This window comes from Leptodactylus fuscus, chromosome 7 (assembly GCF_031893055.1).
Source record: "Leptodactylus fuscus isolate aLepFus1 chromosome 7, aLepFus1.hap2, whole genome shotgun sequence".
NCBI lineage: Eukaryota > Metazoa > Chordata > Amphibia > Anura > Leptodactylidae > Leptodactylus > Leptodactylus fuscus.
The window spans coordinates 2089615-2112561 of record NC_134271.1 but is presented as its reverse complement, the minus strand read 5'-3'; the positions used below and the strand labels follow the sequence as shown (position 1 = coordinate 2112561).

General features: G+C 45.9%; 1 protein-coding gene across 1 annotated transcript in view; it reads left to right on the top strand.

The window, feature by feature from the left end:
• CREB3L1 (cAMP responsive element binding protein 3 like 1) overlaps positions 1-22947 on the top strand; it is a 51248-nt gene that overhangs the window by 11607 nt on the left and 16694 nt on the right. The window lies entirely within an intron of this gene.

Sequence of the window (22947 nt, the reverse complement as noted above, 5' to 3'; positions counted from 1 at the left end):
TCACGGGGCGAAATGTGGGCGACAATCCTAAAACAGGTCTGAACGCAAATCTCCCACCGTATTGTGTCTGCAGCTCCTAGTCAGACCTATGTGTTTCCATGACTACAGACTACCCAATAGGCATAGGAGCCTGACTACACAATAGTCACTACTCTACCCATCGTGTTTTGGCTGCTGGGGGTTGTAGGCGTGGCCAGTCACTTACCGGTATCCTCCATCAGATTCTTCCTTCTGCCACACGATAGCCTTTTCCTGAGACAGACAGAGGTTATAGCGCCACCTATGATGGAAAAGTGACAGATTAGTGAATGCAGAATCGGCCGACGAGCCTCATATTAACCCCTTAGTGCAGCGCGGCCGGCTGGCTGCAGGGTCTGTATCTGCGCTATAGACCTCACAGTGTGAAAACGTCCTTACACAATACTAAGGAGTCCGGAGCATCGGGGAGGTCACATGTCAGTGCGATGGAGGCCGATGACATCATGTTACTACTATCATGTGACACTATAGAGAGATGCCAGGACTATATAGTGACCCGTATAGACTGTAGTTACTATAGATCACCCTGTAACGTTGGGGCCCCACTGCAGTAGGGCCCGGACCCTGTAATATTAAGCCCCCCTGCAGTAGGGCCTGGACCCTGTAATGTTGGGGCCCCCATGCAGTAGGGCCCGGACCCTGTAATGTTGGGGCCCCCATGCAGTAGGGCCTGGACTCTGTAACGTTGGGGACGCCCTGCAGTAGGGCCCGGACTCTGTAATATTAAGCCCCCCTGCAGTAGGGCCCGGACTCTGTAATGTTGGGGCCCCCCTGCAGTAGGGCCCGGTTGTCGCCGCTGCCGCACACTCCTGTTTATTTTCCCACAACCTTTCCTGTGTGACATATGTTCTCTGCGCTGATACAAGTGTATACATACATTACTGCTAATTCCTTTTGTGTATCCCTGTGCCCCCCCCCCCCCTCCTGTTTTTTCTCTCATTTCCTCCCCCACAATTGACATTTTCCATCCTGGTTCACATATCCTGGAGCCTTCGAAGTGACTGAACCGTCCTCTTGATTAAATGCAAACATCAGGCCCAGGCGAGGACCCAGCGGTGTGGGAAGAGCGAAACGTGCGGGATCTCATCAGCAACTGATTAACAGGTGCATTTACCAGGGTGTGTACACGGGCCAGCGCCTCACACAATGGCAGGACTTAAAGGGCTTGGACACGTTCCAATAAAGCTAATGGGCCCTAACATAAGCATTGCGGTCCCTGCTAATCGTACCTGCGGTTTATTACCCATCACCCTGAGGTCGGGGGTTACATGTACGGGGTCGTATAGTCCGTGCAGGAGGAGATCTGTCCGTCATGTCACACACACGGGACACAATACTGCAAATGCCGTGGAAATGTCCGACACATAAAAGTGTTATCGTATGTTGTAGTCTGACACGTTACTGTGTGTAAATAAGGGCGGGGGCCTGCCTTCTGGGGGGCTGTGTGTGATATTTGGGCCCCTGCTTTCCCCTCTTGTCTTCTGCCATTCCCGTGACACATGTGCTGTCCCAGTTTAGGGATTCATAGACATGGCTGCTCCAGAAAGCTGCTGCACATTTGGGGTCCTCGGCTTCGTGTTCCTTCTGCGCGCGGTCCTGGCCAGATTCGGAGATGCTGATAGAACATCTTTTGGCCGCAGCTTTAGGATTCCCTCTGACTCATCCAAACACGAAACTGGACCCTGGACAGAGAACTGTCTGCAAGTTGTAATGGAACAGCTGTCATTGCGGGGCGATTGCGGCGGCTTTACCTGTTACCCCGTGTAATGAGAATGGATCAGTCCGCACACCCCAGGCCTGGGGGTTGAGTCGTTTGGGTCACACCACATTGGGGCTGTTTTTGGATTTTTTTTATCACGTTTAGTAAAGGGAAAGGATAAGAAGGAAATCAATCAATAAGTAATAAGAATTGTTTTTGTGGAATAAACATATTGTTGACTTTTCTTAGGCCTAGGTCATCAGTATCGGATTAGCGGGGTCTGTCAGCACCCTCACTGATCAGCTCTTCACAGAGAATGGAGCAGGAAGCAGACAGCGCCATTCTCTGTATGATGGTCAGACCAGGTACTGCATTCATTTGAGTGGTCGTGGCTGCAGTGACTCCTGGGTCCACACAGTGCTGGGGCTCCTTGTCCTCACGGGTCCTCAGTACCCCCATTATATCAAGCTACCCCCATGGACATGATCATACCCTGTGCTGCACCTTGAAGGCACTGCATGAGGACATATGGCGTGTACCCCCTACACATATGGCATGTACCCCCTACACATATGGCATGTACCCCTCCACATATGGCGTGTACCCCCTACACATATGGCGTGTACCCCCTACACATATGGCGTGTACCCCCTACACATATGGCGTGTACCCCCTACACATATGGCGTGTACCCCCTACATATATGGCATGTACCCCCTACACATATGGCATGTACCCCCTCCACATATGGCGTGTACCCTCTACACATATGGCGTGTACCCCCTACACATATGGCGTGTACCCCCTACACATATGGCGTGTACCCCCTACACATATGGCGTGTACCCCCTACACATATGGCGTGTACCCTCTACACATATGGCGTGTACCCTCTACACATATGGCGTGTACCCCCTACACATATGGCGTGTACCCCCTACACATATGGCGTGTACCCTCTACACATATGGCGTGTACCCTCTACACATATGGCGTGTACCCTCTACACATATGGTGTGTACCCCCTACACATATGGCGTGTACCCCTTACAATGGGGTCACAACACTTTTGACCTCTTGCTACATCTTTGTATAAGTTTTCCTGTCCCGCCTCCTTATTGCATCCTCTTATCTCCGTTTGCCCCCCTCAGTGTCCCCCGATCTTGTGCCCTTCTCCTCAGGATTCTGCACATTGCTCTGGTTATAGACGTTGCGCTCTCTTGGCGTTGAGCAGCTTCCCCTTTGATTTGCAGCCAGTTGGACCTGCTGCTGACTCTGCCTCATCTCACTCTCTCCAGTCGGGGGAAAATCTTTCCAATTCTTCTTACTCTTGAACTCGAGGATATTTCTGTCCTGGAAACCTGTCATTCAAACAAGTCTCGAGCCTCCCCCCGGCCGGGCCGGCGCACTCATGCATGGAGAGCTTCATAACAATTGTGTCTGCTGCGGTGACGGCCGCTGTAATGATGCCGGTGCGCCCTGCACGTGAGAGTCCTCCAGCCGCTCTCGTAGTAAGACTCCAGTAGAGCGCACGCTGAAGTCATGGCGCCCCATCCCCCCTAATCCCCCCGCATCTTAATACTAGTTTTTGAATGTACCGATGACCTCATCGGCGATGTTTTTAATAGACATTGGGATAGCAATGGGCCGAGTAATGAAGTAATGTGTTATTTATCATGAAGTCAGCGCGCTGCGTCTATACGGGGTCACACGGTATATAGGGCTTGGTCCATACTGACTCCTTCTATATGTTCTCATTGCGTCTCCATCAGACAATAACGTCTCGTACAATAAGGTTGTGAAGTTTTGGGAATCTTCTTGAATTTTTTTTTCCAAACGTAAAATAATTTTTGAGTGAATATTCCAACAACTTGTGACACCCGATCCTGGTGTATACATTACAGATCCTACAAAGTGGTCGGCTCATCAAGACAATCCCTTCCATATGGCCTGTTAGGTCGGAGAGATGTCATAGGGAGGTTTCCCTGTTTCGGACCCCCATATGTTATGGTAGAGTGGAAAGTCAGTAACAAAGAGCAGACCCTTGTAGTACGTGCCGGCCCGTGTAGGGGCCACATGTACCAGGCACGGGATATATACCGTAGTAGTGACGGGTATATGGGAATATCAACAATGGCCCGCTGGTCCTAGTAAGTAATGGGGATACGGCCCCGCCAGTCAGCTGATCAGCAAGTGTCCAGACATCACATATGCTAAGGATAGGTCATTGCTTCTGTAGTCCACAAGAGCCCCTTTAAGGTGGTTTGGCTGTATAAAGGGCGGAGGATCCCTCATGTCTGCCATTGTTGGGGTCCAGTGATCCCCATCTACAGTCTCTTCGCTCATACGGTGCCTCACTGTACGTTACAGGTGCATTCGAAAAATATGTGAACCCCGGATTTCAGTAAATGTTGTTGCAGCAATGATCGCTACCAAACATCTATAGCAACTGCTGTAACTTTTTAAAGGGATGTTCAGGGATCAAAGTACTGAGCTGCTACCTTGAGGTTAGGCCATGAGTATCAGATTAATGGGGGGACTCCGAGCACCCCCTCCCACCATCTGTGGCCTCTGCATTATTCACCTCTTTATACCCTATATGTAGTGGCGACGTGCAGGGCATTATAGCATTGTCCTAAACCTCGTACCCTACAGCTCCCCTACTACACATAGAGGTGCACAATGAAGAGTCCTCGGCTCTGCCCCTAGTCCCAGAAATCCTCAAACAGCCCAAATTTCTCTTACGGAGAGGTCTAAACATATTCCAGTTGGTAAATGCAAACCTTCTGTCTCGGCCCTGGGTGACCTGTGTGTTTAGGGTTGTAGTCTCACCTCTAGGACCACCAATATCCTAAAATTATCCTGAATCTTATGTCTATAGCTCCATCAATAATAGGAAGGCATCCAGTCTACAGGGTAGGGATAACCCGCTGGTCAGTGGGGTCCGACTGCCTGGAACCCCCGTAATACAAGAATGGGGATCTCTTGTACACCAAAGTGATGCTTGCTCCTAGCGTTCCCATGATGGTGGAGATCCTACCTGCTAGACCCCCAATGACCAGCAAGTCATCCCCTATTCTGTGGGTAGAGGATAATGTCAAATAAGTAGAATACCCCTTTAAAATAGGCCGTGTGTATGTGATTATTAGGGGTCCTGGGACCCCAGCGATTATCAGAGCGTATAAGCCCTTCTATGTTTATGCAGGTGGCTCTCATATATATATATATATATATATATATATATATATATATATATATATATACAGTCCTATGAAAAAGTTTGGGCACCCCTATTAATCTTAATCATTTTTTGTTCTAAATATTTTGGTGTTTGCAGCAGCCATTTCAGTTTGATATATCTAATAACTGATGGACACAGTAATATTTCAGGATTGAAATGAGGTTTATTGTACTAACAGAAAATGTGCAATATGCATTAAACCAAAATTTGACCGGTGCAAAAGTATGGGCACCTCAACAGAAAAGTGACATTAATATTTAGTAGATCCTCCTTTTGCAAAGATAACAGCCTCTAGTCGCTTCCTGTAGCTTTTAATCAGTTCCTGGATCCTGGATAAAGGGATTTTGGACAAACAATTCAAGTTCAGTTAAGTTAGATGGTCGCCGAGCATGGACAGCCCGCTTCAAATCATCCCACAGATGTTCAATGATATTCAGGTCTGGGGACTGGGATGGCCATTCCAGAACATTGTAATTGTTCCTCTGCATGAATGCCTGAGGATTTGGAGCGGTGTTTTGGATCATTGTCTTGCTGAAATCTCCATCCCCGGCGTAACTTCAACTTCGTCACTGATTCTTGAACATTATTCTCAAGAATCTGCTGATACTGAGTGGAATCCATGCGACTCTCAACTTTAACAAGATTCCCGATGCCGGCATTGGCCACACAGCCCCAAAGCATGATGGAACCTCCACCAAATCTTACAGTGGGTAGCATGTGTTTTTCTTGGAATGCTGTTTCTTTTTGGACGCCATGCATAACGCCTTTTTTTTATAACCAAACAACTCAATTTTTGTTTCCAAAATGAAGCTGCCTTGTCCAAATGTGCTTTTTCATACCTCAGGCAACTCTATTTGTGGCGTACGTGCAGAAACGGCTTCTTTCTCATCACTCTCCCATACAGCTTCTATTTGTGCAAAGTGCGCTGTATAGTTGACCGATGCACAGTGACACCATCTGCAGCAAGATGATGCTGCAGCTCTTTGGAGGTGTCTGTGGATTGTCCTTGACTCTTCTCACCATTCTTCTTCTCTGCCTTTCTGATATTTTTCTTGGCCTGCCACTTCTGGGCTTAACAAGAACTGTCCCTGTGCTCTTCCATTTCCTTACTATGTTCCTCACAGTGGAAACTGACAGGTTAAATCTCTGAGACAACTTTTTGTATCCTTCCCCTGAACAACTATGTTGAACAATCTTTGTTTTCAGATCATTTGAGAGTTGTTTTGAGTAGCCCATGATGCCACTCTTCAGAGGAGATTCAAATAGTAGAACAACTTGCAATTGGCCACCTTAAATACCTTTTCTTATGATTGGATACACCTGGCTATGAAGTGCAAAGCTCACTGAGGTTACAAAACCAATTTTGTGCTTCAGTAAGTCAGTAAAAAGTAGTTAGGGGAATTCAAATCAATAAAATGATAAGGGTGCCCATACTTTTGCACCGGTCAAATTTTGGTTTAATGCATATTGCACATTTTCTGTTAGTACAATAAACCTCATTTCAATCCTGAAATATTACTGTGTCCATCAGTTATTAGATATATCAAACTGAAATGGCTGCTGCAAACACCAAAATATTTAGAACAAAAAATGATTAAGATTAATAGGGGTGCCCAAACTTTTTCATAGGACTGTATATATATATATATATATATATATATATATACACACACACACTGTATGTCTGTGCTCCATCCTTGGCTTTGCTCCCCAGTCCTGTTTAAGTAAGGACAGACCCCGGCGGTCGCACAGTGATGGCCTATGCTAAGGAGGGACACTCCATGTGTAGTCCCAGAAAGCCCCTTTAAGCCTAAAAATCCCGTTTTTTCCATCAGAGCAGCAGCCGTGCGCGCAGCCTGCCAGGAAGAACTTCATGTAACTTGCACCATTTCTCTTTAGTCATAGCGATAGGTCAGGGATGGGACACTCAGCAGGGTAAACCACATTCTCTGGATCCGCACCTCCTAAATGTAGAGTTGGCCCCGGATCACTGCATAAAGTTGGCCCCATCTAAAATTCTCTCACTGCTGATATAGGAAAATTGATTTGACTCACCAATTGTGGGGCATGTGCTAGACAGATGCTTCTTACTGACCGCATGATAGTGCTATGGGCGCCCCTCATGTGCGGGGCATGAAGGCAGTATATGACCAGGGAGTCCATGATATGTATGATACGGCTCTTGTATCTTGAGGAATATCCCCGGCTTTAGTATGTGCTGAGTCCATACTTGTAGCAGGGTAAGACCCCCGGAGAGCAGACACAGACCTTGATGGAGGATCAGCCTGGTAACCTCATTTACTCTGCATCTTCCACCATGAAAGTTCATCAAACCTCAAGATTTTGTCTGGACCCCCCAACTATCCGATGTGTATGGAGGTGACCTGACTCAAAAGGATCGGTGTGCCAGTCTATAGGGGGTCGGAAGGAATAGCTCACAGCTGAAACAAGTGTATGGTCAGCATCTACCTGAAGTCTACAGGGACCATAGAGGGTTGGTCTTGTTCGGACACCCCAGATGACAATGGGGCAGACCTATTAAGACCAGTGTTTTCGTGACAGTTTTTGGGGTATGCGCCTACCCGGACGCCTCGTCCTCCTGGGCCGTGCACTTGAACCTGAGTCTATGGCAGCTCCTTGCTGGTGTTGATGGGGCTGATGGTCCTGGTCCTATGTGCTCAGTACAAAGCTCAAAAAAATCACAACTTCTATGAAAAGTTTCTGACTATTTTCATGGCTTTGGTGTCAGTTTTCATGATGTCAGCCCCAATGAGTTGGTTTTTGGGGGTCACATTGATGGGAATATCCATAGTACAATAAGCTATTATGGCTGGGGGTCAGTACATTCAATGGGCCATAGGCGAGTTGGGTTCGGAGTGGGACTTTGGGTCATCGTGCCGTTGAGTAGGTCTGTGATAGGCTCAGAGGATCCGTCTAGTTTGGTCCTGCACCGATCACACCTGAGAACAATCTGCTCCACTACAAAGGAATGGTTTTCAGCGCCTTCATTTTTGTGACGAGACAGATTTCCACCTACCGGGAATAATCCCAAAATTGTTGTAAATGGTTAGTTATGTAAACGCTTGCTATGAGGTGTATCTGCCGAATTATCTGTGCACCCATTTAGGGCTTAAGGGAACTTTTTAGGAAAGGAACATTGTCTCTGCTGATGGTTTCCCCCTCCTTCATGTAAATCCTATGCGCATAGTTTCTATCTGATCCTAAATCTTTCCAGTCGTCCCTAAAAAAGACTTTAATGAGGTGTCAATTATCTCATTAGTGGGGTCTGTCAGACAGGGCGTAACTATAGGGGGTGCAGAGGTAGCAATAGCATCGAAGCCCTAGTGTATGAGGGGCCCAAAGTCTCCTCCGTCCCAGCGCCGCCTCAACTTTACAGGCCAGTGATGTCATCGGTCAATTGGTTACTGCTTACTTCTATGAAAGAATGGCAGCGCCTGGATGGCCGTATCTCAGCCACAGAGAAAGTATCTCAGCCACAGAGGCAGCGACTCACAAGGGGAAAACATTGTGTGGTTCTGGTGACCATAACCTATCTATCTGCAGGGCTGGGGTGATATACTGGTTCTAGTGACCATAACCTATCTATCTGCAGGGCTGGGGTGATATGCTGGTTCTGGTGACAGTAACCTATCTATCTGCAGGGCTGAGGGGATATGCTGGTTCTGGTGACAGTAACCTATCTATCTGCAGGGCTGGGGTGATATGCTGGTTCTAGTGACCATAACCTATCTATCTGCAGGGCTGGGGTGATATGCTGGTTCTGGTGACAGTAACCTATCTATCTGCAGGGCTGAGGGGATATGCTGGTTCTGGTGACAGTAACCTATCTATCTGCAGGACTGGGGTGATATGCTGGTTCTGGTGACAGTAACCTATCTATCTGCAGGGCTGGGGTGATATGCTGGTTCTGGTGACAGTAACCTATCTATCTGCAGGGCTGGGGTGATATGCTGGTTCTGGTGACAGTAACCTATCTATCTGCAGGACTGGGGTGATGTGCTGGTTCTGGTATAGTAACCTATCTATCTGCAGGGCTGGGGTGATATGCTGGGTCTGGTGACAGTAACCTATCTATCTGCAGGGCTGAGGGGATATGCTGGTTCTGGTATAGTAACCTATCTATCTGCAGGGCTGGGGTGATATGCTGGGTCTGGTGACAGTAACCTATCTATCTGCAGGGCTGAGGGGATATGCTGGTTCTGGTGACAGTAACCTATCTATCTGCAGGGCTGGGGTGATATGCTGGTTCTGGTGACAGTAACCTATCTATCTGCAGGACTGGGGTGATATGCTGGTTCTGGTGACAGTAACCTATCTATCTGCAGGGCTGGGGTGATATGCTGGTTCTGGTGACAGTAACCTATCTATCTGCAGGGCTGGGGTGATATGCTGGTTCAGGTGACAGTAACCTATCTATCTGCAGGACTGGGGTGATATACTGGGTCTGGTGACAGTAACCTATCTATCTGCAGGGCTGGGGTGATATGCTGGGTCTGGTGACAGTAACCTATCTATCTGCAGGGCTGGGGTGATATGCTGGTTCTGGTGACAGTAACCTATCTATCTGCAGGGCTGGGGTGATATGCTGGTTCTGGTGACAGTAACCTATCTATCTGCAGGACTGGGGTGATATGCTGGTTCTGGTGACAGTAACCTATCTATCTGCAGGGCTGGGGTGATATGCTGGGTCTGATGACAGTAACCTATCTATCTGCAGGGCTGGGGTGATATGCTGGGTCTGATGACAGTAACCTATCTATCTGCAGGGCTGGGGGGATATGCTGGTTCTGGTGACAGTAACCTATCTATCTGCAGGGCTGGGGTGGTATGCTGGGTCTGATGACAGTAACCTATCTATCTGCAGGGCTGGGGTGATATGCTGGGTCTGATGACAGTAACCTATCTATCTGCAGGGCTGGGGTGATATGCTGGGTCTGATGACAGTAACCTATCTATCTGCAGGGCCAAGGTGACAGTAACCTATCTATCTGCAGGGCTGGGGTGATGTGCTGGGTCTGGTGACAGTAACCTATCTATCTGCAGGGCTGGGGTGATATGCTGGTTCTGGTGACAGTAACCTATCTATCTGCAGGGCTGGGGTGATATGCTGGGTCTGGTGACGGTAACCTATCTATCTGCAGGGCTGGGGTGATATGCTGGGTCTGGTGACAGTAACCTATCTATCTGCAGGGCTGGGGTGATATACTGGGTCTGGTGACAGTAACCTATCTATCTGCGGGGCTGGGGTGATATGCTGGGTCTGGTGACAGTAACCTATCTATCTGCAGGGCTGGGGTGATATACTGGGTCTGGTGACAGTAACCTATCTATCTGCAGGGCTGGGGTGATATGCTGGTTCTGGTGACAGTAACCTATCTATCTGCAGGGCTGGGGTGATATGCTGGTTCTGGTGACAGTAACCTATCTATCTGCAGGGCTGGGGTGATATGCTGGGTCTGGTGACAGTAACCTATCTATCTGCAGGGCTGGGGTGATATGCTGGGTCTGGTGACAGTAACCTATCTATCTGCAGGGCTGGGGGGATATGCTGGGTCTGGTGACAGTAACCTATCTATCTGCAGGGCTGGGGTGATATACTGGGTCTGGTGACAGTAACCTATCTATCTGCGGGGCTGGGGTGATATGTCTGTAGTGTCTATGACTCTCACTTTGTGGCCCCCAGTGCCCCCTGGATCAGGGTTGCTGTATTGCTGGAGAATGTTCTATGGACAGCGCGGATCTTTCTTAGCTGTATTTCATGTGGTTCCCGATCTCAGACAGATTTAGGGCCAATGGTGTAAGAAGCCAACTGGCCACAGCGAGATCTGGTGGATGATGATCTAGATTGTATTGGAGCGTCCAGGAGACCATGCCAAGCCCGTCGCCCCATCTGTTGCTCGGTGATCAGAGCCGGTCACTTGTTGAGAGGTCTATAGGAATAATTGAGTCTTTATGAAGAACGTTCTCTGGTTCCATCCCAAGAGTAGTGAGAGCAGCGGCCGCCCCGACTCCCGGGTGCTGGAAGCCATCGCCATGCATGTCATTGTAAGCAAACCTTTGCCGCTGCTCCCTATGGCTTCTGTATCCTACATGGGGGTTATTCTGGTGCTAGTTGTGCATCTGTGTCGTCTGTGTGGGGGGTGATGGTCTATAGGAAGGAGGTTTAACCCTTTCCTGACATGTGATGGGGTACGGACTATATACAGATGTCGGAGGTCCATATACTGCACAGCAGGTGGCGGCTCTATTATGTAGATCGCAGATGTTAACCACTTCCATGCCATGGTGAATTGCTGTATCTAAGCAGTCCAGGCGTACGGGGGTCTGACTACTGCCCCCTGGAATGGTGTAGGGGGCATTGCTGGGGTGTCGTGAGGCTGCTCATCATAGAAGTGCGATGATCGGACAATCTACTGCAGTGCAATGTATTCCAGTGTATTGTATGAGCGATTAAACATGGAAGGGGCGAAAAAAAAAAAAACTAAAAAAATTACAAATCTGTATAAAAAAAACCTAAAATATTAAAAATTCAGATCACCCCTCCCCACATTTTACAGATAATAGAAAATAAAAAAAAATATCAACTATCAAAATCTAAGAATATTTATCGCGCAGGATGAAGAGCAAAGAGAGCAAATCACAATGTCCTCAGCCCCCCCCCCCCAAATACAAGTCATGGAACAATTGTACGTGTTCCTCAGACTTGGCCCCATAGATGGAAATCTCCAAAGTTATGGGGTCCGAAAACGAGCACGAAAAACCAAAGGTATAAAACACAACAAAGTATATACATGAGGAGTCGCGGCGATCGCTCCCATCTGCACTCGTTACTTCTATCAGAAGACCCAAACCCAGAAGACGACGGAACGTTCTGAGTCCTCCTGACTCCCCCCCCCCCCCCCTCCCCATACACATTGTGTAAGTTCTGGGATATTTTATTATACAGGGACGTAACGCGGAGGAGAGCGGAGCGGTGACACTATGTGAGTGCTGGAGTGTAATACTATAACATAGGAGGTATTTGGGACCTCAGGCACTGCCGCTAGTGAGGGGGGTCTCCGTATACCTGCACTGTATCTGCTGTATATACCATTTACCCCATTGTTGGGCAGCCTCCCTTTTGGGACGGTCTTGCTTATTGATAGAGAATTTGGATTCTTTGTTTTTCTGCCATTGCCCATTTATTTGCGCCCCCAGTAACTCTCAGCCTACAGCAATTCCTTCCCGTACACATGCATGCTGGGCTCAGCCGAGTGTGCATGTCTTCCCAATGATTTAGTATGTGAGTATTTGCTGCCAGGCTCCGCCAGCTGGAGGCTTGTTCTGGTCGGCGCTTCATCAGATTTGTCCAGAGTTTACTGTACTAGAGATATTGGAGCAGCTGATGAATATAATGGTGTATATACAGAGACATGACTGCATGTAGTGTGTACACCGCTGACCAAGGCTCTGCTGTCCTGCACTCACAGCGTCAGCCACAATCGTTCTCATCACTTTGACTCTGTGTCTTCAGTTCACATAGGCTGAGATTGGCCAATCAGGTGGCCATGACACAGACATGTGAATTGGTCTCTATAGAGTTATTCCCGACACAAGACGCCATTCCTGAAATGAAGGGAGCGGGGCCGTACATTTCTGCCCATCACTTCTGTTCAAACTGGGGTATAAGACACCCCAGTTTTTGTGATCCAGCTGCTAGGACCCCCAGCAAACAGCCCCCTGCCAGTCTCGACTCCAGTGCTTTCATCTTGGCACATGTGACCATCACAACCGATCATTTGCCTCAGTGGTGTTGACAGTCAGTGATTGGCTGTGGCCCTCGTGTGTCATCACACCACGTCATTGTTGGCTCCTGCTACACAGAGACCAGCGGGGGAGCAGAGAGTTTGATAAAAAGGCTTAAAAAATCAACAGCGGCTGTAAGAGTCTGGTCACAGTCACATTGTGCTTTATGATGCGCTTTTTCTAAAATTGTGTCAGAAACATAACAAGGTATAAAAAAAACTCTACTCATGAGCCCTTGTTCACCCTGGTGGTGCTGGTGCAGTCTACCCTGGCGGTGCTGGTGCGGTCTACCCTGGCGGTGCTGGTGCGGTCTACCCTGGCGGTGCTGGTGCGGTCTACCCTGGCGGTGCTGGTGCGGTCTACCCTGACGGTGCTGGTGCGGTCTACCCTGGCGGTGCTGGTGCGGTCTACCCTGGCGGTGCTGGTGCGGTCTACCCTGGCGGTGCTGGTGCGGTCTACCCTGGCGGTGCTGGTGCGGTCTACCCTGGCGGTGCTGGTGCGGTCTGCCCTGACGGTGCTGGTGCGGTCTGCCCTGGCGGTGCTGGTGCGGTCTACCCTGGCGGTGCTGCTGCGGTCTACCCTGGCGGTGCTGCTGCGGTCTACCCTGGCGGTGCTGGTGCGGTCTACCCTGGCGGTGCTGGTGCGGTCTACCCTGACGGTGCTGGTGCGGTCTACCCTGGCGGTGCTGCTGCGGTCTACCCTGGCGGTGCTGGTGCGGTCTACCCTGGCGGTTCTGGTGCGGTCTACTCTGGCGGTGCTGGTGCGGTCTACCCTGGCGGTGCTGGTGCGGTCTACCCTGGCAGTGCTGGTGCGGTCTACCCTGACGGTGCTAGTACGGGCTACCCTGGCGGTGTTGATGCAGTATACATGACGGCTTTGGCTTCCACTCCACTATTGTAGGTGATGGAGCTAGATTGTGACCCTGGGGTTGCTGAAACTTCAACTCTTACTTGAAAAAAGAAAATCCTGCAGTTTGCTCAATCTTTTTGCATCTAGAAGTGACAGTCACAGCATCCTTGGGGTACAGTGTGACTCCATACACCAACATTAGTGAGTCGCAGGGCCACACATTGCTCTTTGGTAACGCGACAGGAGTTGTAACCAAAATCACTGTGTGGCCCTAACCTAATGCTGCACCCAATAATACATAAATCCTGGTAATTCAGACAGAACCAGTGACCAGGTAAGAGGCCGGAGACTCCTAAATTAGGAAATAAGAACACAAGTATACAGTATACATTGTTTCCGTGATAGTCTGATAAACTGGAATATCTGCACCCATCAGCTCCCAGTGACGCCAGGTTGAAGAAACTGTATCTGTATACACCACATCTGTCTGTATACATTATATCTGACCATATATACTGTCTGACTGTATACACTACATCTGACTATATACATTATATCTGACCATATATACTGTGTCTGAATGTATACATTATATCTGACTATATACAGTATATTATATCTGACCATATATACTGTGTCTGACTGTATACACTGTATCTGACTATATACCCTATACCTATGGATTCTATATGTGGATATTTGTATCAGCCTCATATGGCAGTCGGAAGAGATATCCCAGATGTGACTATTTCCTATGGAGCGCAGCCAAGGCTTGCAGAGTGCATGGTATGGCGTTACCTGTAGCACATCCCACTATATCGTACTGTATAGGGTGGTGTGATGCCGGTGTGTGCCCAGTATGTGTATACAGTATATATAGTGTATTCCTGCTCCCACATGTGCAGTGTATGGGGTGCACACCAATACTGAGGCTCCACCATTCTAGCCCTGCACTCCCAGGCTTCTGCAGCCAGACATACGGCTCCACTCACTTTCCCTGCTGCATTCTTGTCCCCCATTGGCGGACTCCTTCATCCTCCGGCCTATCCCTGTCACTTCCAGGACTCTCCCGGCTTTAATCTCAAGGAGTAGATTGTTAACTCCTCGCTCACCCCAGTCCTCCCAGTGTATTGCAGTGATATACTGAATGTGCGAGTCTGAGGTAGGAAACTGTAGAGAGGATGATGGGAGTTGTAGTCCTGAGCGTCCCCCTAGGACATATAGCTCATCTTTATGGGATTCTGCAGACATGATACAAAGATGGGTGTTACGCGGAGGTCTTCAGAGGAATTGCCCGAAATGTTACTTAGGTTACGTTGTACATTATGGATCATCTTCTCTGCGGGGTGCGGTAGTATTTCTATACATGTCCTGGTCACATAAGGTTACATCGTACATTATACATCATCTTCTCTGCGGGGTGCGGTAGTATTTCTATACATGTCCTGGTCACATAAGGTTACATCGTACATTATACATCATCTTCTCTGCGGGGTGCGGTAGTATTTCTATACATGTCCTGGTCACATAAGGTTACATCGTACATTATACATCATCTTCTCTGCGGGGTGCGGTAGTATTTCTATACATGTCCTGGTCACATAAGGTTACATCGTACATTATACATCATCTTCTCTGCGGGGTGCGGTAGTATTTCTATACATGCCCTGGTCACATAAGGTTACATCGTACATTATACATCATCTTCTCTGCGGGGTGCGGTAGTATTTCTATACATGCCCTGGTCACATAAGGTTACATCGTACATTATACATCATCTTCTCTGCGGGGTGAAGTAGTATTTCTATACATGTCCTGGTCACATAAGGTTACATCGTACATTATACATCATCTTCTCTGCGGGGTGCGGTAGTATTTCTATACATGTCCTGGTCACATAAGGTTACATCGTACATTATACATCATCTTCTCTGCAGGGTGAAGTAGTATTTCTATACATGTCCTGGTCACATAAGGTTACATTGTACATTATAGATCATCTTCTCTGTGGGGTGCGGTAGTATTTCTATACATGCCCTGGTCACACAAGGTTACGTTGTACGTTACGGATCATCTTCTCTGTGGGGTGCGGTAGTATTTCTATATGTGTCCTGGTCATATAATGTTATTTAGGTTACGTTGTACGTTATAGATCATCTTCTCTGTGGGGTGCGGTAGTATTTCTATACATGCCCTGGTCACACAAGGTTACGTTGTACGTTACGGATCATCTTCTCTGTGGGGTGCGGTAGTATTTCTATATGTGCCCTGGTCATATAAATGTTATTTAGGTTACGTTGTACGTTACGGATCATCTTCTCTGTGGGGTGCGGTAGTATTTCTATATGTGTCCTGGTCACATAAGGTTACGTTGTACGTTACGGATCATCTTCTCTGTGGGGTGCGGTAGTATTTCTATATGTGTCCTGGTCACACAAGGTTACGTTGTACGTTATGGATCATCTTCTCTGTGGGGTGCGGTAGTATTTCTATATGTGCCCTGGTCACACAAGGTTACGTTGTACGTTACGGATCATCTTCTCTGTGGGGTGCGGTAGTATTTCTATATGTGTCCTGGTCACACAAGGTTACGTTGTACGTTACGGATCATCTTCTCTGTGGGGTGCGGTAGTATTTCTATATGTGCCCTGGTCATATAATGTTATTTAGGTTACGTTGTACATTATGGATCATCTTCTCTGTGGGGTGCGGTAGTATTTCTATACATGTCCTGGTCACATAAGGTTACATCGTACATTATACATCATCTTCTCTGCGGGGTGCGGTAGTATTTCTATACATGTCCTGGTCACATAAGGTTACATCGTACATTATACATCATCTTCTCTGCAGGGTGAAGTAGTATTTCTATACATGTCCTGGTCACATAAGGTTACATTGTACATTATACATCATCTTCTCTGCAGGGTGAAGTAGTATTTCTATACATGTCCTGGTCACATAAGGTTACATTGTACATTATACATCATCTTCTCTGCAGGGTGAAGTAGTATTTCTATACATGTCCTGGTCACATAAGGTTACATTGTACATTATAGATCACCTTCTCTGCGGGGTGCGGTAGTATTTCTATATGTGTCCTGGTCATATAATGTTACTTAGGTTACGTTGTACGTTATAGATCATCTTCTCTGTGGGGTGCGGTAGTATTTCTATACATGCCCTGGTCACACAAGGTTACGTTGTACGTTACGGATCATCTTCTCTGTGGGGTGCGGTAGTATTTCTATATGTGTCCTGGTCATATAATGTTATTTAGGTTACGTTGTACGTTATAGATCATCTTCTCTGTGGGGTGCGGTAGTATTTCTATACATGCCCTGGTCACACAAGGTTACGTTGTACGTTACGGATCATCTTCTCTGTGGGGTGCGGTAGTATTTCTATATGTGCCCTGGTCATATAAATGTTATTTAGGTTACGTTGTACGTTACGGATCATCTTCTCTGTGGGGTGCGGTAGTATTTCTATATGTGTCCTGGTCACATAAGGTTACGTTGTACGTTACGGATCATCTTCTCTGTGGGGTGCGGTAGTATTTCTATATGTGTCCTGGTCACACAAGGTTACGTTGTACGTTATGGATCATCTTCTCTGTGGGGTGCGGTAGTATTTCTATATGTGCCCTGGTCACACAAGGTTACGTTGTACGTTACGGATCATCTTCTCTGTGGGGTGCGGTAGTATTTCTATATGTGCCCTGGTCATATAATGTTATTTAGGTTACGTTGTACATTATGGATCATCTTCTCTGTGGGGTGCGGTAGTATTTCTATACATGTCCTGGTCACATAAGGTTACGTTGTACGTTACGGATCATCTTCTCTGCGGTGTGCGGTAGTATTTCTATATGTGTCCTGGTCATATAATGTTACTTAGGTTACATTGTACATTATGGATCATCTTCTCTGTGGGGTGCGGTAGTATTTCTATACATGCCCTGGTCATATATACACTGCTTGTAAAGAATACGATTCACCTCCTTTCCATTTTTGGACTTGTACACCAGAAAACATATTGAGCATTGCCCAGATACAGGTATATGTTACATGGACCTATAGATCTCTATACACCGGCAGAGACTTAGAAAGCCTCCACTCAAGTGAGATCTGTTGGGGTTTCCCCTTTTTACGGCCGGGGGTAACACAGCAGAGTCCGTGGTCCTGGCCAGTGGCGTCCAGTGCAGTGTCCAGTATACATCTGCCTATGGGACAGCACCTCTGCATATGTGAGTTGTGAAAGAGACCTAATCTGTAGAGAAGAACATTGTCAGGTATAGAGACAGACGGAGTCACCGCACATAGAGTTCTGTATGTGAAAACCTTATAGATCTATGGCTGCACTTTATATGCGGATATACTGGGCGCGGTATAGAGGTAAATAGCTGCACTCTGTATGGAGTATATAGCTGGACACTATAGGGTATATGACTGTGTGGATGTATGTCACATGACCAGAGACTGTATATATAACAAGACCATGGACTGTACATATAACATGACCATGGAGCATATATGCCATGTGACCATAGACTGATTTACATCCACTACAAGTAAACAGAATGACAACAAGCCGAGATCTAGAAAAACTGAATTGATACAGAAAATATTTCAGAAAATTGTTGGAGTTTTCATTATACAAACTCTATATACAGTGTGACATTTGTCTCTTATTATTGGTCTGAAAGTGGACAATTCCTTTAAGCACAGACAGACCGGGATTGGCGGGAAGCAGTAAAGCAGGTGATAACACTAATTCTTAAAGGGACAGGAGCGCTCAGAGAAGTAGCCATAAACGGGGTCTGCAGAGAAGGCCACAGAGCTTACAATCCACAGTGTGCGTTATTTGCAGATTGTCAATTTTTCTTACTGTACATAATATATAATACAATCTGCAGCAAAAATGGAGAAACTCCTCACAGCTGAACTATTCCCATACTGACTGGTACCGATATTATATCCGCTGTGTGCGGATAATATGGGGCAAAATCTCCACAATAGTAGACGGCTGTATTTACTAGGCCTCATAGACTCTGCAGGTCCAAACTATCTATACTGTGTTCAGGACCCACGGATGGAGAGGATCCTCCTAATCCACTCGTGATAGATAGATAGATAGATAGATAGATAGATAGATAGATAGATAGATAGGAGATAGATAGATAGATAGATAGATAGATAGATAGATAGGAGATAGATAGATAGATAGGAGATAGATAGGAGATAGATAGATAGATAGATAGATAGATAGATAGGGGATAGATAGATAGATAGGAGATAGATAGATAGATAGGAGATAATAGATAGGAGATAATAGATAGATTGGAGATAATAGATAGATAGATAGATAGATAGATAGATAGATAGATAGATAGGAGATAGATAGATAGATAGATAGGAGATAGATAGATAGATAGATAGATAGATAGATAGATAGGAGATAGATAGATAGATAGATAGGAGATAGATAGATAGATAGATAGATAGATAGATAGATAGATAGATAGATAGGAGATAGATAGATAGGAGATAGATAGATAGATAGGAGATAATAGATAGGAGATAATAGATAGATTGGAGATAATAGATAGATAGATAGATAGATAGATAGATAGGAGATAGATAGATAGATAGATAGATAGATACATAGATAGATAGGAGATAGATAGATAGATAGATAGATAGATAGATAGGAGATAGATAGATAGATAGATAGATGATAGGAGATAGATAGATAGATAGATAGGAAATAGATAGGAGATAGATAGATAGGAGATAGATAGATAGATAGGAGATAGAGAGATAGAGAGATAGATAGGAGATAGATAAGAGATAGATAGATAGATAGATAGATAGGAGATAGAGAGATAGAGAGATAGATAGGAGATAGATAAGAGATAGATAGATAGATAGATAGGAGATAGATAGATAGATAGATAGATAGATAGATAGATAGATAGGAGATAGATAGGAGATAGATAGATAGATAGATAGATAGATAGATAGGAGATAGAGAGATAGATAGATAGATAGATAGATAGATAGATAGATAGATAGATAGGAGATAGATAGATAGATAGATAGATAGATAGATAGGAGATAGATAGATAGGAGATAGATAGATAGGAGATAGATAGATAGATAGATAGATAGATAGATAGATAGATAGGAGATAGATAGATAGATAGGAGATAGATAGGAGATAGATAGATAGATAGATAGATAGATAGATAGATAGGAGATAGATAGATAGGAGATAGATAGATAGATAGGAGATAGATAGATAGGAGATAGATAGATAGGAGATAGATAGATAGATAGATAGATAGGAGATAGATAGATAGGAGATAGATAGATAGATAGATAGGAGATAGATAGATAGATAGGAGATAGATAGATAGATAGATAGGAGATAGATAGATAGATAGAAGATAGATAGATAGGAGATAGATAGATAGGAGATAGATAGATAGGAAATAGATAGGAGATAGATAGATAGATAGATAGATAGATAGATAGGAGATAGATAGATAGGAGATAGATAGATAGGAGATAGATAGATAGATAGATAGGAGATAGAGAGATAGAGAGATAGATAGATAGATAGATAGATAGATAGGAAATAGATAGGAGATAGATAGATAGATAGATAGATAGGAGATAGATAGATAGGAGATAGATAGATAGATAGATAGATAGATAGATAGATAGGAGATAGATAGATAGGAGATAGATAGGAGATAGATAGATAGATAGGAGATAGAGAGATAGAGAGATAGATAGATAGATAGATAGGAGATAGATAGATAGATAGGAGATAGATAGATAGATAGATAGATAGATAGATAGGAGATAGATAGATAGATAGATAGATAGATAGATAGGAGATAGATAGATAGATAGATAGATAGGAGATAGATAGATAGGAGATAGATAGATAGATAGATAGATAGGAAATAGATAGGAGATAGATAGATAGGAGATAGATAGATAGGAAATAGATAGGAGATAGATAGATAGATAGATAGATAGGAGATAGATAGATAGATAGATAGATAGATAGATAGATAGATAGGAGATAGATAGATAGATAGGAGATAGATAGATAGGAAATAGATAGGAGATAGATAGATAGATAGATAGATAGATAGATAGATAGATAGGAGATAGATAGATAGATAGATAGATAGATAGATAGGAGATAGATAGATAGATAGATAGATAGATAGGAGATAGATAGATAGGAGATAGATAGATAGGAGATAGATAGATAGGAGATAGATAGGAGATAGATAGATAGGAGATAGATAGATAGATAGATAGATAGGAGATAGATAGATATAGATAGGAGATAGATAGATAGATAGATAGGAGATAGATAGATAGGAAATAGATAGGAGATAGATAGATAGATAGATAGATAGATAGATAGATAGATTGGAGTTATCGGTGTGTACGGCACATGTTGTCTCCGTCTTCTCTCGTGCTCGCCGCTCCTCCTGTTCCTTATTAGATTATATTGCTACTTTCCCATCTGTCTTGCAGATCCTTACTATTGCGCCTTGTACGGCTGAGATAAGATGTGCGGTCGCTCCCACTTGCTGAGAGTTTCAGATTTTACTTGTTCTTTTTCTCTTCCAGTAGTTTTGCTTTATTTGCTGATTTGATGGATTTTCTGATGAATCTTCTGTCTGTTCTCCTCAGTCTTCTCGTCTTCTTGCCCATCTTCTCATCTTCTCGCCATCTTCTCGTCCTCTCGCCCATCTCCTCATCTTCTCGACATCTTCTCGTCTTCTTACCCATCTCCTCGTCTTCTCGCCCATCTCCTCGTCTTCTCGCCCATCTTCTCGACTTCTTGCCCATCTCCTCGTCTTCTTGCCATTTTCTCGCCCATCTCCTCGTCTTCTTGCCCATCTCCTCGTCTTCTTGCCCATCTTCTCGTCTTCTTGCCCATCTTCTCGTCTTCTTGCCCATCTCCTCGTCTTCTCGCCCATCTCCTCGTCTTCTCGCCCATCTCCTCGTCTTCTCGCCCATCTCCTCGTCTTCTCGCCCATCTCCTCGTCCTCTCGCCCATCTCCTCATCTTCTCGACATCTTCTCGTCTTCTTACCCATCTCCTCGTCTTCTCGCCCATCTTTTCGACTTCTTGCCCATCTCCTCGTCTTCTTGCCATTTTCTCGCCCATCTCCTCGTCTTGTTGCCCATCTCCTCGTCTTCTTGCCCATCTTCTCGTCTTCTTGCCCATCTTCTCGTCTTCTTGCCCATCTCCTCGTCTTCTCGCCCATCTCCTCGTCTTCTCGCCCATCTCCTCGTCTTCTCGCCCATCTCCTCGTCTTCTCGCCCATCTCCTCGTCTTCTCGCCCATCTCCTCGTCTTCTTGCCCATCTTCTCGTCTTCTCGCCCATCTCCTCGTCTTCTCGCCCATCTCCTCGTCTTCTTGCCCATCTTCTCATCTTCTCGCCATCTTCTCGTCCTTTCGCCCATCTCCTCATCTTCTCGACATCTTCTCGTCTTCTTACCCATCTCCTCATCTTCTCGCCCATCTTCTCGTCTTCTTGCCCATCTTCTCGTCTTCTCGCCATCTTCTCGTCCTCTTGCCCATCTCCTCGTCTTCTTACCCATCTCCTCATCTTCTTGCCCATCTCCTCGTCTTCTCGCCCATCTCCTTAGTCTTCTCGCCATCTTCTCGTCTTCTCGCCCATCTCCTCGTCTTCTCGCCCATCTCCTCGTCTTCTCGCCCATCTCCTCGTCTTCTCACCCATCTCCTCGTCTTCTCGCCCATCTCCTCGTCTTCTCATCCATCTTCTCGCCCATCTCCTCGTCTTCTCGCCCATCTCCTCGTCTTCTCGCCCATCTCCTTGTCTTCTCATCCATCTTCTCGCCCATCTCCTCGTCTTCTCGCCCATCTCCTCGTCTTCTCGCCCATCTCCATACTCCGCTAGTGGCTGCTTCACTAGCCAATCTCTTCCTATATCTAAGCAGTCCACGTTTAGATACCCGATTTGCAGGGTCGGGGGGCGAGCTGTCTGGATTGTTTGTTTTTTTTTGTTTTTTTTTTCCTTTTATATAATAAAATCTGCAAAGCTCGGGAGCCGTTATCTTAAAGGGTAATTTTGTAAGAATCCCTTTAAGGTCACTACTTGCAAAAGAGGAACTTGTGGGTAAGGGGCGATCCTCCTCTAGAAACGTACAAAATCTACTATTAGGTTTTCCTTCACTCAATCTTCATGGTTTTTTTTTCTGGATCAGTTTCACATTTGGGGAGAGCTCAGCACCCCCACTGATCAGCTGTAG